This window comes from Plectropomus leopardus, chromosome 2 (assembly GCF_026936395.1).
Source record: "Plectropomus leopardus strain MGB_pleo_1.0 chromosome 2, ASM2693639v1, whole genome shotgun sequence".
In the NCBI taxonomy this organism is placed as follows: domain Eukaryota; kingdom Metazoa; phylum Chordata; class Actinopteri; order Perciformes; family Serranidae; genus Plectropomus; species Plectropomus leopardus.
In genome coordinates this window covers 22096782-22112181 of record NC_142177.1, presented here as the reverse complement: position 1 = coordinate 22112181, position 15400 = coordinate 22096782, and the positions used below count along the sequence as shown (strand labels likewise).

The 15400-nt window shown below is 40.9% G+C and overlaps 1 protein-coding gene across 1 annotated transcript in view; it reads left to right on the top strand.

Moving 5' to 3' along the window:
* asic1b (acid sensing ion channel subunit 1b) overlaps window positions 1-15400 on the top strand; it is a 201265-nt gene that overhangs the window by 116070 nt on the left and 69795 nt on the right. The window lies entirely within an intron of this gene.

Genomic DNA, 15400 nt, shown 5'->3' with positions numbered 1-15400 from the left:
CATCCTGACATGGCAATCCGCATAGAGAAAGAAAGGAGTATTCAGCTGGAGTAGCTCAGGGTTAAGTGCCTGGCTCAAGAGCTGGGTCGAGTACAGTACTTTGGTGGATTTTATGCGTCTTATTTACTTTCGCTGCACAGATTCTCCCAGCTGGTGGAGGGATTCAGTCATGAGCAGGAGGCCAATGTGACCCCCCCACAGTTCAAACAGTGGCAGTTGGTGTTCGGCAGGGGAGATGAGCAGACGAGCAGTATCAACAAATGGACAGACGTGCGGTATCAGCACACTAACTCGCAATCATTTGATTCAAAGAGAAGAGGTTCGGGAGGGGGGGGTTGCTCCAGTGAGAGCAAATTCAACCTCCTCATTACTGCCTCCTTGTCAACTACATCAAAGTAGCTTCCCAGATTCATTCACTTGAAAGTTCCTGGTTAGCAGCAGCTTTAAGCTGCCTGATGGAAAACATGCCTTGGTTTTCATTCATGTGACTTTATATTTCAACTAACTGCAGCCAGCTTCTCTCCATAATATCCAGCTTTCTCAGCATGGAGCCCTAACGAACCAAGACTCCCTCTACAATACAGTCTTTTTTCTCTTTGAATATAAATCATCAAGCCAGGTAGCAGCCTGCAGCATTTATTTAAAAGGGATTGAGGCTCTATCCCTTAAAGGCAGGATTTCTGTCCCTTAAAGGGATTCTTTGCCAGGTTTCATCCAGCTTTCAATCAAAACAATGTGAGTAACAACTTTCCTGGTATATTACAGTAAACTACTGGCAGCTATAATTGCCAGCATCATACCATAAATTACTTCAACAGTACATTACTATTAAATCTATACAGTATTCTGCTGTGGACTTTGAGTTCAACAGTGTAATATTGGCTCCGAAAAGCATCAGGGTTTACACTTTTACTGTATTTTGAAAAAACTGCAAAACTATTATTGGCTGTGCTTTTACAGCACTAATAATACCTACAAAATAGCATCAAGATTTACAGTGTTTTACTATGATTTGAAAAACTTCTGTTGAATGACATGTAGTAGTCAGCATCCTACTGTTTTTTACAGTGTCAATACTGCAAATTACTTCAAAAATATATCAACGTTAAATCTTTCACAGTATTTAACAGTAGAATATGAGATTTACAGTGTAATATATGCTTTTTTTTAAGTATGGTACTCTTATTATTTGGCTGTATTTTTACAAATTGTTACAGTATAGATTTCTGCTGAATGACATGTAGTTGCCAGCATCCTACTGTTATTTTAAAGTGTCAATACTGTAAATGACTTCAGTATTATATAACTGTTAAATTTATTTAAGTATTCTACGTAGAATTAAGATTTGCAATGAAATTTCAAATTCACCTCATTTAGCTGTGTTTCACTGGTTCTTGGGACTGTTGCTCGAACTACTGGCTGTATATCTGCAAATTTGTAGTGCCTGCCAAACATGACGCCACCACCGCGTACACACAGAGTATAAAGCTGATCAAGAGACACACCCACACCTTTTTATGTCTCTTAAACTCGGATCGAAATGCAATGTGAAAAACTATGCAGCGCTAATCAAATATAAACCAAGATTCTACTGAGTTTTACTGAGTTTCATATTTCTCACTTCAAATGTTTTCAGAAACATGTTTTAGCTTACTGTTTAACTGTAGCTCGTCAAACAGACAAGACTGCATTATGTCGCCCACCAGTGGGAGCATTTATTGGTCAGATGCATTCTGGTAGTTGTAGGTTATCTACCTTTTTTGCAAAAGCCAATGCCACGGTCTTTTTCTCCTTTTTTTTCTGGACATGCAGCACCAAGTATTTGCACCTTTCTACTGAAGAGACGGCCTAGTTTTATGTGAGGACTCTCTTCATATCGGTGAAGTATTTCTTCTTTTTGTGTCGTTAAGTTATTTAAAGAAAGAGGGGCAATCAGTTTGTTTCCTTACATAAGAAGCATCCTGTTTGTAAATACTAAAGAATAGTTTTATTAATGCAGACTTTGGTGGAGTAAATACAAAGCAACGTAAGCCCCGAATCAGTGAAATCAGTGAAATAAAGTGTAGGCATGTGGCCAATTTTAGGTCCTCAGATCCATTATTCAGTGGGGGGAAAACATACTGTATAAGGAGCTTACTCTAGAGGCGGAAGAAAAACTAGCAAGAAAAATAACGAAGACGCGAGTAGCGCTGTCCTTATCAGTCTGATAACAGAAGATGCTTTTCTTCCCTAAGCTGTGTTCTCACTGAGGAATTTCTCTGCCTCTGATGCAAATATCATCTGGCTTGTAAATTGGGCATGGTGGTATAATACCAAACTACTTGAAGCTGTCACTGCACCTCCTCAGGACACAGTTTAATGACTGCCTCTTGTTGATGTAGACGCTGTGTGGGTTTTCTCTGCAAGTTCTGCTTTTTCTAATACACAGATTTGATTGTGTTCCCTCCCTCCCATGTAAAATCCCAACATAACCGTTCTTTTTTTTTCATCTCTGTGTGTGTGTGTGTGTGTGTGTGTGTGTGTGTGTGTGTGTGTGTGTGCCCCAAGTTGCTGCAAGTTAGTGAAAATACAAATGTGAGACAGAAAGTTGAATCTTTGGATTGATTTGAATTATAGCCACATATTTAATGAGAAAATGCAGCCAAAAAGAAATGTCTTCGTCCAAATTAATAACGATATTTACGGCCGCAAAATGCAGACTGATATGGTAATAGAACAAAATTAAAGGGAAGGGGGGCAGAACTGTATGCGCTGCCAAAACGAAATAGAAGTGACCTTCCATCTCTCGGTGCTACCTATCTTAGCAGACTGAATTAACTTTCCCATCATTCTCTGATGTGAACGGCATGCATGGCACAGTGCAACCCTGCACTCTCATGTTTATTAATTTCCTTCAGCGAGAGATGCGCTAAATCATTGACCCTCTTTTAGTGCCTCATGCTCCTACTGAGCATGGGAACGAGGAGGGCGTATTGATTTTGCCCCCTTCTCATCAGCAGCCAGGCCCTTATTTGGGATGAGGAAATGGTAAATCTCGTGTAGTGAACCGCTGTCAAGGCCTGTCCAGATCCTAATCTTCACCAGTTGATGGCTCTCTAATCCTTTTACCATCATTAGGGGCCGAGGAGGTAAATGTAAGGTATTAAACACTGCATTAAATCTCAGGACATTCTTGAGAAGTTTATAAAAGAAAAGTTTGGGGTTTTTTATCGCAGTTTGGATGTGACACAGTAGCAAAACAAGCTTTTGAATATGGCTTCAGTTTTTTTTTTGGAGAGTGACTCCCAGGTTTTCTGTTAATAATGGACACATTGATGTCTATTAGAATGGACCCCGGCAATAACTGTCATCATATTAGGTGTTTTCAGATCAAATTTTTGTGGGAACTCCCTGAGAGGAGCACAAAAGTCACATGTTGTAGTCCTGACAGTGGCTGGTATAGCAACGTCATTTTCGCTTTGGTGAGTCAGAATCGCGCTGTATGTCCACCATCGCATACATGCTCAGTAAAGTCATGGCTCACTGTAACCTTTTTTTTTTCGTCACAAGCTGTTGTTGTGCCTTGGTGCTGGTAATAGCAATGGACAGAGGCATTTTGTTTTCAGGTTGTCCATCCCTTTCTTGTGAACGTGATATCTTCAGAAGACTTTGAGGAAATATATTCATATTTACAAATGTCTGCTTGAGCGTGACACTGAAGTGATTTTGGTGGTTATTGGTCAAAGGTCAAGGTCACTTTGACCTTGTCTGTCTCTTTCTTGTGAAAGTAATATCTCTAGAACACCTTGAGGGAATTTTTTCAAATTTGGCAAAAACATCCACTTTGACTCAATAATGAACTGATTAGAAAATGTTGGTCAAAGATCAAAGTCACCTTGACGTTACTAAACCCAGTTTTTGCTATAACTCAAGAAGGGGGTTCATAGAACTATGAAAAAGTTCCTCCACTGTGAAAATGTATATGAGTTATGAGTTTTATGAGTCAAAGCAGAACTCTTTTCCTATTGTACTGTTTTCTTGACCTCATCTTGGAATGTTTGTCACTTCTGTTTTAGGTTCATACACAGTATTAATGCAGAAGAGAACAAAGATTACTCCCCCGTGTTTTTTAGCAACCACTTTTCTTTTCTTACGATGTAGTTTTGTGTCCAAACTGGGGCGCCTTTTGTGGCATTTAAAGGAACAAACAGTCACATGGGGACAAACTCATTATGAACTTATTGGACACAGAGGTTTCGCTGACTGAAGTGTGACTTCCACCCACCTGCTCCACTGTGGGATGGAAATTTAAGCTTTAGCTTTGGTGGGAATTTTAGACCCAGCACTGTGTATTAAACATAGTAAATACTGTAATGCAAGTGTGTAAAATGTAGCAGACTGATTAGTGATCACGCCAGGCCCATGAATAGATGGATAGCTAGAGGACTGAATGCATGCATAATACAGTCCTTCAGGACGAAACGTTGTTAAAGCAGCCCTCTCAGTAAAATTGGCGAGATCAACAACTGCGGTTGATGCTCCCCCAATTATCCAAACTATCCACGTCTCTGACAAATTTTCAGTTTTACTCAAAGATACACCATAATCCGGTTAGCAAATGAGCAAAATCTAATCTTGTTTTAAAAAGTGATGAGTGCGTCAAGCTCCCGTGAGTGTTGGCTCTCTTAGTCCTTCAAATAAATTGAGGTACTCTCAATAATCTAGTTATAAACTCCCCCTTGGAGCGCTTGTCATATTGTCTGACATGACAAATAGATCTAAGCCTAGGCATCTGGCTCCCACCCTCCCTCTCTCCCACCCTTTTTGCTCCCTCTAGTCTTTCTTCACCGCCCCTTCCTCGCTCCCTCCTTCCACCCTCCCTCCCTCCTGCTCCCTGAGGGTTCTTGGAGGTAGCGCTGCTGAATACTGAAGCAGGTGCAGAGATGCACCAGGTGCTTTGGATCACAATTCATGTGTGATTGTGCTGCGATGAGGCCGGTGAATCTGGCCACAGCTGACCGTCCATCACCTGTCAAGGAATGGCGGTGGGGCATGTTTGTTTGCCACCTGAAAGGCTCATGTAAATTTTTTTTATTTACAGTGATGATGGAGTGGTTGTCAACATCAGATTGGCACCGACAAAATGTGCATGCCGGCTTCCAACCGTGCCTTGACATGTGTGTACACAACTCTGTGCTGATGTGTCCCGCAGCCACTGTGTCCTGCCTTGTTAGTCCTCTGGTCTCGGTGTGCAGCAACGGTGTGCGTTCCGGCTCATACCTGATTAGATTGAGTGGTGGTGTGTGAGTTGTTGACTGTAAAGCTCCAACTCATCGTGGCATGATCTTCTTAACAGCTGAAATCATAGAGTCAGCAGCAGAAGGGCTGGGCCACGTGGTCGGAAAAAAATCTCTACTTCTTTTTCAAACTTGAAGATGATTCACAATTTTAATCTGCTTTTTTGTCTACCTTGGAAAATGCACAAAGACTTCATATTGTTCAGAACTTCATGTGCAAAACATTTAAGCAAGAATAATAAAAGACCTGCAACACCTGTTATCATCATGCATATCCCAAAAATACAGGAGATCTTACTGTCACCAGTAGATGCTTTTATTTTTCAACTTGAAAATACAGGAATTCAGTGTTGGGAATAGCTTTTTTGTCCACTTGCCAAATTGGCTGGTTGCTTCTAAAATCCACCATCCATGCTACAGATTACCATTGTTTTTTTGGCTGGTGGCTGATGCTAATTTACAACCCTGGCAGGAAGACTAAAACATGATTGAAACTTCAAATTGTTTAGGAAATAATTCAGCAAGAATAATAAAAGACCTGCAACACCTGCAAGGCTGTTATCGCTATGCATATTTTCAGCACTCAGATATTCGGTTTAAGCAAAGACAGTGCAAAAAGTCTAACTGTTTGTTCTTTTTGACATTGACCTGTTATCTGCAGATAGCTGCTAGCTGGCATTAGCTAACCAGCAGGTAGTGACAGACTGAACAAAGTAGAATATGCACGCTGTTCCGTTGACTCCACTGGTGCAAGAATAGGATGGACAACAAGACATGTTGTCCATCCTAACTTTCAGTGCGTCATCATGACGCACTGAAAGTTTTAGTATCCTGTGAAGAGTTTTTCTCAAAGGAAAAGTATGGTTGTCTGGGACTTGGAACAGGAATTTTTTTCAGTGAAGTTACTTTAATTTAAATAACAAATTTAAAAACAACAGGAGGTGAGCCAAAGTGCAAAGTGCAGTCGAGGCAGATGGGTTAGGATCCTCAACACAAGTTTACGTGTTTAAAAAGTAGAAGGTGCATAAAAGGCAAGTCATGTAATACAATAAAACAAAATTAGAGAGAAGGCAGCAAAGAAAAATAGTTTTGAACCTAAACAATCTCTGTCATATCATGTTGCTGTTTTCAATGTGTCAGTCTCCAACACTCCTGTTGATATTTGTAGGCAGAGCCATCATTTAGGATCCTTGTGCCCTGAGGGTAAAAGCTCCTCCTGAGTGTCCCGGTGCTGGCCTGGTGTAGCCAGTACCTTCTGTGTTATCTCAAAAGGCAGAAAAGGCTTTTTTTCTGAGCTGTTGGAATAATGGATTTTTCTCCTGGCCTTATTTTTGCAGCGTTTGGTGTAAATATGCTTTAGGCAGGGTACAGCAGCACTCATAGTATGTTCAGCTGAATAAACCGCACTTTGTAGGGCCTTGTGCTCCTGGTCAGTGCAGTTTAAGTTTATCTGCACATGATTAAAAACTGCATGAAAGAGAATGTTAGGAGAGGTCAATAAGCCAAAGGTTTAGACCCCCCCCCCACACACACACACACACACACACACACACACACACAAACCTGCGCCAAAAAAAACCCCAAAACTGAAAGGCAACAAACAATATTAAAAGAAGAAGAAGAAAGAAAGAAACACTAAAAAAAACACTAAACTAAATAGAAATAGAAATAGAAATAGAAATAGAAATTCCTTTACTCATCTCCATAGATCTGCTGATGTTCAGAAGCAGCTTGTTGTCCTGACACCAGAGAGTCAGGTCATCTGCTGCAGGTAGACCTTTTCATCATTATCTGTGAACAGGCCCACTACAGTTGCGTCATCAGCAAACTTGAAGATGGTGTTGGAGTCAACATTGACTACACAGTCATGTGCGCACAGGGAGTACAGCAGGGGACTTAGAACGCAGCCCTGGGGTGCTCCTGTGTTAAGAATGATAATGGAAGAGGTGTATCTGCCCACTGTCACCCCTTGGGGGTCTGCATTTCAGGAAGTCAACTGCATAGTAAGGTGTTAAATCCCAGCTCCTTGAGCTCTGTGCCAATTCTGGAGGGTAATATGGTGTTAAACGCTGGTATATATGATTAATTTGATATGTCGGATAAGAAAGTTAATTTCCCTTACTTATTTATTAGTAAAGATTTCTGTGGTTGAAGCTTTGATGGACTTAAATTTAAGGAGAAAAACATGCCAAGCTGTTAACTCCCTGCTACTTTTTGAGGGTTTCAGTCAGTACCACTTCCTTTAAATCAGAGAAAAACCAGAGCACTCTGTGTGACTAGAAGGAAAGTTGAGTCACAATCCACACTGAGTTTCAAGAAACTCGAGTCTTATTTTAGAGCTGTGCAAAATGAACGGCATTTGTTCTGCAACCACAATGAAAATGATACACTAAGATCACATCACAATTTCTTGCAATTTATATATATATATATATATATATATATATATATATATATATATATATATATATACACACACACTTTTGAAAGACTTTGAAAAATTTACAGAAAATAAGTAAAATGGCATGTCTGGCAAAAGGAGAAATACAGCAAATGTCATGATTGTCACGTAGTTTCTGGACGGTTTGCATGGGTTTCAGACAGAAATAATAACAAGACACAGACAGAAACACATTATGTCTGAGCCAGAGTAAAGACCCTGGACTTCCAAAACACAGCCTCAGCATGTCCATTTATTATAATGCATATGCAAGATGACTGTTAAAACCTGCAAAAATAAGCCTTATTGTCTATTTAAAGGGTTTTGACTAGACTAGAGTGAATTCATGCATATCGAGGGAGTTTGCTTGGCGGTTATTGGTATGTATGAAATGATGCAAATGGAGGTCCTGAAAGCAGACTCAGTAATCACTGATATTAGTGTTGAGATCCCCAAGCTGTGTGACTCCGGGCCTGCCCTTATGAATTGGCTTTATGAAAATGCCATCGAGTGACATATTTAAACCATTCAGCTTGATAACTGTGTCCCTCTCGGCTCTCGTGTTAAAAGGCAGCCTGCTGCCCCACTGGTGCTCGTCTTAGTAATAGAGATAGAGAGAGGGAAAGGTAGAGAGCGAGGAGAAATGGTGAGAGATAAAGTCAGAATGAATCAAACAGAGATAGAACGAGTAAAGGCTGATTCGAAATAGGTGAGAAGGAGACAGAGGAGACCTCGCTGTGGAGGTAATGGGCTGGACCGAGTGATTATCACATTCAGAGAGGAGCCGGTGCCGCTGTGTAATGCAGCAGGATGGAGAGCCAATCAAAGAGTGGCTATCGTCACCCTCTGACCCAGCTCTGTTCACATCTGACATGTCAATCAAAGCCAGCGAGAGGAAGAGGCTCTGAAGTCCCCGACTGATATTTGCAGGCTGGTGTTTCCATGGATTCCATTGAATTGAAAAGCAGAAATATGATATCTCCATTGATTTCATCTGTCTTCTTCTGCTATAAATCCCATCTAGCATCCATCACCAGCTTTAGTTCAGTGTTAATTGCACTGACCTTAACCACATTGCTCTGGCTGTTTCATTTTAGTCTTGTTTTTCTTTACACTAAAAGCACTAAGTGGCCTGACTGCCATTAGCTGCATTATCATCATTAGATTCCTGTCCATACATAGTGTGAATTTCAAGCACAGCATAAATATCAGCACTTCTTGAGATGCAGCGTGTGCATGCGCCGCCTGTAGCTCGCTCTTGTGTGAGCATATGTGTCTTTGACTTCAGTCTGCATCACAATGAAATCCCTTTTGAGACCCATCTTTACTGCTCACTGAGCAGCAGCCTCTGTTTACCTCTGTCATCTGCAGTTGGTCACATTGCTGCATTGTTGGTGCGCGGGGCCAAGGCACCGAGTGGGCGAAGGTGGGCAGTAACCTGGAGAAGAGAGTTGCACACCGCTGTGGAAGACATTTTCCTTTGAAGGCTTTAGTTGGCAGTGTCAGTGCGTGGCAAGCGAGATCTGCTCTCCAGTGTTAAACAGGCAGCGACACGAACCAGCTGATTCACGGAGCAGTTTCTTCTCCTCAGCTGTTGGCTTTTATAAAAGAACCAGCCACATTCTGTTTGACATTACGTTTGGCTCTGACCATGGTCAGACAATGAGTAATTCTTAGCATAATGAGTCATTTTTGTTTTGTTCTCAAGACTGTTTCCTGGGATTTTAACCTTTTTCAGATAATAGTTTAAAGTGGTGAGAAACTCAGCAAATTGGTGGATAGTGGGAGTAAAACAAGCTGTTCTGGACGGAGTTTAAACTTTGACATTACAGTTTTATAATGTGGAACTTAGTCTACTGAACTACCAGAACACCACAAGTGCTAAGTGAATCCGAGTTCCACTTAGCCAAGTGACAACAATAATACTTCAAGTGTCTAAGGATTCATTTATGCTCAACGTTAGGTGTGTATGATGACGTGGATGGAGCCTTACTCTGCATTCATTTTGTTTGCGCTTGTGCACATTTTCTTTAAGTTTATGGATGTGGATGAAGAAGAGCAGTAACTCGGACAATGCAGCCTAGTTTAAGCAAGATACAACTGTTGGAGATGACAAAGACATAAAAAATAAATGGCAGAATGGAACAGTTGGGTATAACAGTGACAAGAATTTTCCATCCTCATTTTGCAATGTATTTGATTGCCTCACAGAGAACCGCTGTCTAAAACGCTGCCTCCATTAAAATTTTTGCGACTCCCTTGTACCGTCACCATGTATGTTGTTGTTTGAAACTCTTGGCTGTATTTATGCCAACATAAAAGATGTATGGAAGTATGAAGGCAGTGATGTTTGGACTGTTTGAATTCGACCTATCTATTTTTATATGTAAAGGGAGGATATATATAAGCCCTTAAAAGTACAGTTCACCCCAAAATCAGAAACAAACTTTTAATATCTTACCCATAATCAATCAGTCTAGATTGCTTGGGTGTAGAGATGTCTGCCCTCTCTCAAAACAAATGGAACTACGTGCCACAATAATACATGCATGCTTTATTCTGCGTTATGATATGGTTAGAAGATGAAGTTCAATAGAGAGAAAATAGTTCCTACAAGAAACTCTTCAGAACAAGGTCTGTGGATTATCTTGAGTGACAGGGTCATATTTTTTGGAAAGAGACACTGCTGTTTAGTTTCTTAAATGTATTTTTCTGGCACTTTAAGCCACACAAGCCATGTGCCGTGTAGTTCTATGGTATCCAAGAGAAGGCAGACAACTCTATGGCCGATATCTCCAACGCTCTGCAGCTTACGTCAAAACAATGTAGACTGGTAAATGGCACCACAGGTAAACGAAAAAAAATACATACTTTTGATTTTGGGGTTAACTGTCCCTACAAGCTCCAGTTTTTTCTAGTAGCCACTGAATGCCTTCTCCAGTAAAACTGACTCAGGTGATTTTAAAAAATACTGACTTATAGCGAAGAAGAGTAGAGTTGAAAAAAATAGAAGATGAATCAATTAGTTGATCGACTGAAAATTACTCAGCAAAAATTTTGACAATAAATTGTTTTTCAAGCAAAATTTCAAAAAGATTCACTGGTTCCAGTCTGTCAAATGTGAAGGCTTCCAACTTTTCTTTTACTCACATGTTGGTTGTTGTTTGGACAAAACAAGCAATCTAACCTTGGGCTCTTGGAACTTGTGATTGGCATTTTCAACTATTTTCTGACATGCTGAGATTGGTCTTCAGCCATAGAAGCCTTCATTCTGAATGCATAACCAAATCACACAGCAGACTGAAAAGCAGCACTTGCCCATTATGCCTCTGATGAAAGCTTTCTAGCCAACACGCGTACTGAGCCCAACAGTCATTTTATCATTGAATCTGCTATTAGACAAGGTCATGTTTAGAGGAGGTGGACAGGTGCCACCCTGTGTGCCTCAAATATCTTTTGAGCACATGAGGAGCTATACTTAAAACCTCTCAGTGTGTTTACTTTGACTTTTATTTTCCTTGTGATAGCTGAGTGTTGGATTGTGTCCACAGTTATGTGAAGCATGTGTGGCATAGCCAACACAAACAAACCTGGGATATTTGTGTGTTAGTGAGACAGTGTCATGATTTAACTTACAAAAAGGAGAATTGAAAAAGATGAGGAAATCGGCACCATTACAAGAAAAATGGTTTTGGTGTGTTTACTCATTTTTTAGTCATTCATTTCAAAATGTAATTTGACACCAATCTTTCTTGAGCTTGTCACTCACTTTACTAAACGCAACAGATATGATTTTTTTATCAAGTGATGAAGCTTTTCCTGCAGGCAGGCAGAAATCCAAATCCAAATTTATTGAAATAGCAAATTTAAAAACAACATTAGTAAGCCAAAGTGCTGTACAGTTTAAACACACACACACACACACACACACACACACACACACACACACACACACACACACACACACACACACACACACACACACACATGCACACAGCAAAAGACAAAAACTATAAACAGGGTTCCCACGGTCATGGAAAACATGGAAAAGTCCTCTTTAGGGTTCAGCAGGAAGTGCAGTGTGACAGTAGCACTCATGTTATATAGTAAAAAAGATAATGACGGATCAGAAATGTACAACAACAATTTTTTCCAACACTAGATATCAAACAAAAGCTAGAGACTGTATCGTGTTAACTTGCTGTGAGCTGTAGATTCACCACTTTAAGCAGAAGGCAGAAGATAACTTTATCTCAGAGCCTGACTGGAAAAACTTCTCCTCCGTGGGGCAGCTCCCTCTGTGTCTGCAGCCGCCTGTACCAAAGAGCAGCATGAAAGTGAAGAGCGCTCACTCAGCGGCTAAATCTGGGACCAAAAGATCCCCAGAAGTACAGTGCACACTGACTGACACACACACAGTCAAAAACACTGCTTGACTTGAAGGAATCTCACTCGACTGAGGGGTCGCCAACTGATGATTCAAATCTCTGACTTTCAGGGGACAGCCATAAAAAAATGGTCCTGAGACAAAAAACAGTCTTGAGTATTACAGTACTGGGCTGAATAACATGATACATGGCTCAAATTTTTTCTATGTATCTTTTTTCTTTTTTCTTTGTCCTTTTGTAGTGAGATGTTTGTCCACCAGCATAAAGATTTAGCCTCCTGAGGAGACAAGCATGACAAAACATTTTTTCCTTGAACAACTCAACTATATTGTCATCTATCAACAGGAAAACCCCGTATCTGCTCTGTGTATTATCACAGAAATGATCCCCTTACTATCAGCGATATCGTAGGACAGGTCATGAAGTTGCATATCACCTACGGGCTGCTTTAAATGAGAAATGTGTTGTTTGGCCACAACAATTCACTTAAAAAATAGGCCATTGTTCTCTCCACATTATTTCCTCCCAGCAGGGGAGTTTCTGCGTATAAGACTCTGTGTATCAGATGTGGCCCCTGTTGAAAGGTGAGGGCATAATATTGTGTTTTAGAGAACAGCATCATTGCCTTTGGCCTCTGCCTCGTTCCATCTCAGCGTCTTCTGGGACCAGGCCAAGCTTGGTTCCTGTTTACTTGCTCTTTGTTTTTTCCAGCACAGGCCGAATCTATTGCATACCACAATAACCGAAGAATATGAATCCTAGACTATTGATTGAACACTGGCTTTGAGCGAGTAATATCACTGCCTCAGTGTGGCAGCTCCTCTTTGTGATATCTTTATTTTGTCATCTTGACTGTCCTTTCCTCACTTCAGATCCTGAGTCAAATCAGATTTATGAGGTGTGCATAAATTATGTGACAGCCTCAAGTGACCATAGTGTGTGTGTGTGTGTGTGTGTGTGTGTGTGTGTGTGTGTGTGTGTGTGTGTGTGTGTGTGTAAGAGAGAGAGAAAAAGAGGGAAAAGGGAAGAAACCCAGACTGTCATGTGTCCATGTTTTTCTCTTTCCTTTCTGACTGTTTGTGTGTGTGTTCGTGTGTATGTGTGTGTGTGACTATATGCATGTTCTGAGTAATGGGCTTTGTGCATCCTCTCTCGCTGACGGCCAGGATGTATCCATGGCAACGCCAGGTCGATCCTAGCTGTAAGCGGAGCTGGTGAGAGGGACTTGAAAGGGAGCGTTAAACCTCTCCTCTCATCTGCCCTGCGCTCTTCTCACTCTGACCATGGCGAAATGCGTGGCCTTGTTGAAATCCCAGCCCCAGGGGTGTGTGTTGTAGCTGTGACCGTGGACACTCGCATCACAACACTGCCACCTTTTGACCCGTATTGAAAATGGACCCTCAGAACATGGTCATATTGTTGTTTTTATTTCCTGTTTTCTAAGCGAGTTCAGGATACATATAAGGAGACAAACAATGATTTTTTCAAAATGTTTTTCCCCTGTGGGGGCATTTAAGGTCTTTTTGTAGAGAGATGAGGGAAGAAGGAGATGAAGAAAAACATGCAACAAACGCCCCCAGCTGGATTTTAACTGGGGACCAGTTAATGGTCGGCGCCTTAAGCCCCTAGGCCACAAGGGCAGCTTTATTAGGAAGATTTCACGTACAGCACATGCTGAATCTATTAATGTTGGTGACTGTATTTAAACATGCCCTGCGAGCAAAAGTGAAAAAAGCCAACCCCAGATTAACTTCTGGCACCTGGTCGCTACCTTTTTATAAAACTCCAACCTCACCTGTGCTGTGGAGGTACCTGCCCCTAAACATCCTGAGCTGAGATACAGGCAGAGGGCAGAGTCTCTGTAGAAAATTACACCGCCACACACTTCTAGGAGGTCCTAAATGATAATTGAGTGGTAAATTTGATGAGTATTTGCGTTGTTGGTTTTTACGATAATCCTACGTAGTACGTTTTAATAAATTTATTGTGATTTCATGGGAATGAAGTCACATCTCTGTTTTAAAAGGTCTTATTTTGAAATGTGTTTTTTTTTTACAACAATCTGCTGTTGCTTTAAAAGCCCAAGGCTATCATTTGTGAGTCTACAAACGTAGTGAATCCATTTATTTTAATGCAGTTAAAAAGCAGCTTTATTTTGTTTGAAGTTAGTGTTTATCAGAGGCGTCTCATCTGTTAAAGTCAAAGTATCATGTTAAAAAAGAAATAATATGATTTTATTTGGCACATGGAACAGTACTGATATAAAAATAGGTAGTGTAACTTAAGACAGATAGAAAAGTATATTTTCAACACAGTTTGCATCTTAAAATGTTACCTCTCAAGTCCTTTGATGCTTTGTCATGGCAGTTTTTGCCCTGAGGAGAGACGACAAGATTAGATGTGCTGCTGCTGCCCCCTAGTGGAAATCAATACACACGTTTAAGCAGAGTGAACATCATTTGAAAGCAATGAGTAATGACAGGGAAAAGGATAAGGATGAAAAGACCTAAAAGAAAAAGATAAATGTGGAAAGAACGGAGAAAAACAAACATGTTTGGATTTATCTGTTTTGAGGAGAACATAGATGCCAAAATAATCACAGATTTATTGCAACCCCATGAGCATCAATAAATCTGCACTGACAATGTAATTAAGATATTTTTGCACAAAGAGCATTAACCTAATCATGTGACTTTATTCAGAGGGTCGCTGCACTGCTTTGCTGAGTTTAATTCCCTCCACAGCAGTTTCACAACTTCCCACCGCGTGCCAAATCCAAGATGTTAGCGTATGTGAATATTCATGCAGGATCTCCTCTCAGAAGCCCTGGGGACGGCAGCCGAGGGAGCTCCGTGACCTTCTTGTTAGGTCAGGCTGGATGCTGGAGGCTATCTAGTGATCACTAATACATATTCAGGAATCAGAGGCTATCAGGCACTGCTGGTAAGCAGGCTTCCAAGATAGAGCCGGATCAAGGCCGAGCCATAATTCTTTTGTTTGCTCTCTTATCGTCAGCAGTTTTTTCTTTTTCCCTGTGATGGACAATCTTCACAGCTGCAGTTAAGCACATATTGACCAAGTCTGCCGACTTTCTCACCCTCTCAGTTGATATTAGAGTTTCCCCCCGCTGATAAAAACACGCCAGCGGGCTGTTATGGTTTAACAGCTCAACGCGATGGATCGGTTTAGGTTAATGTGCTTTCCATTGGTTTTACAGGTTTAATGTGGCCGCTGCTTAAAGGTATCCTGTGGTGTCATTAGCTGTTATTGTAAAGAGTGCTGTCTTCTCCCTAAAT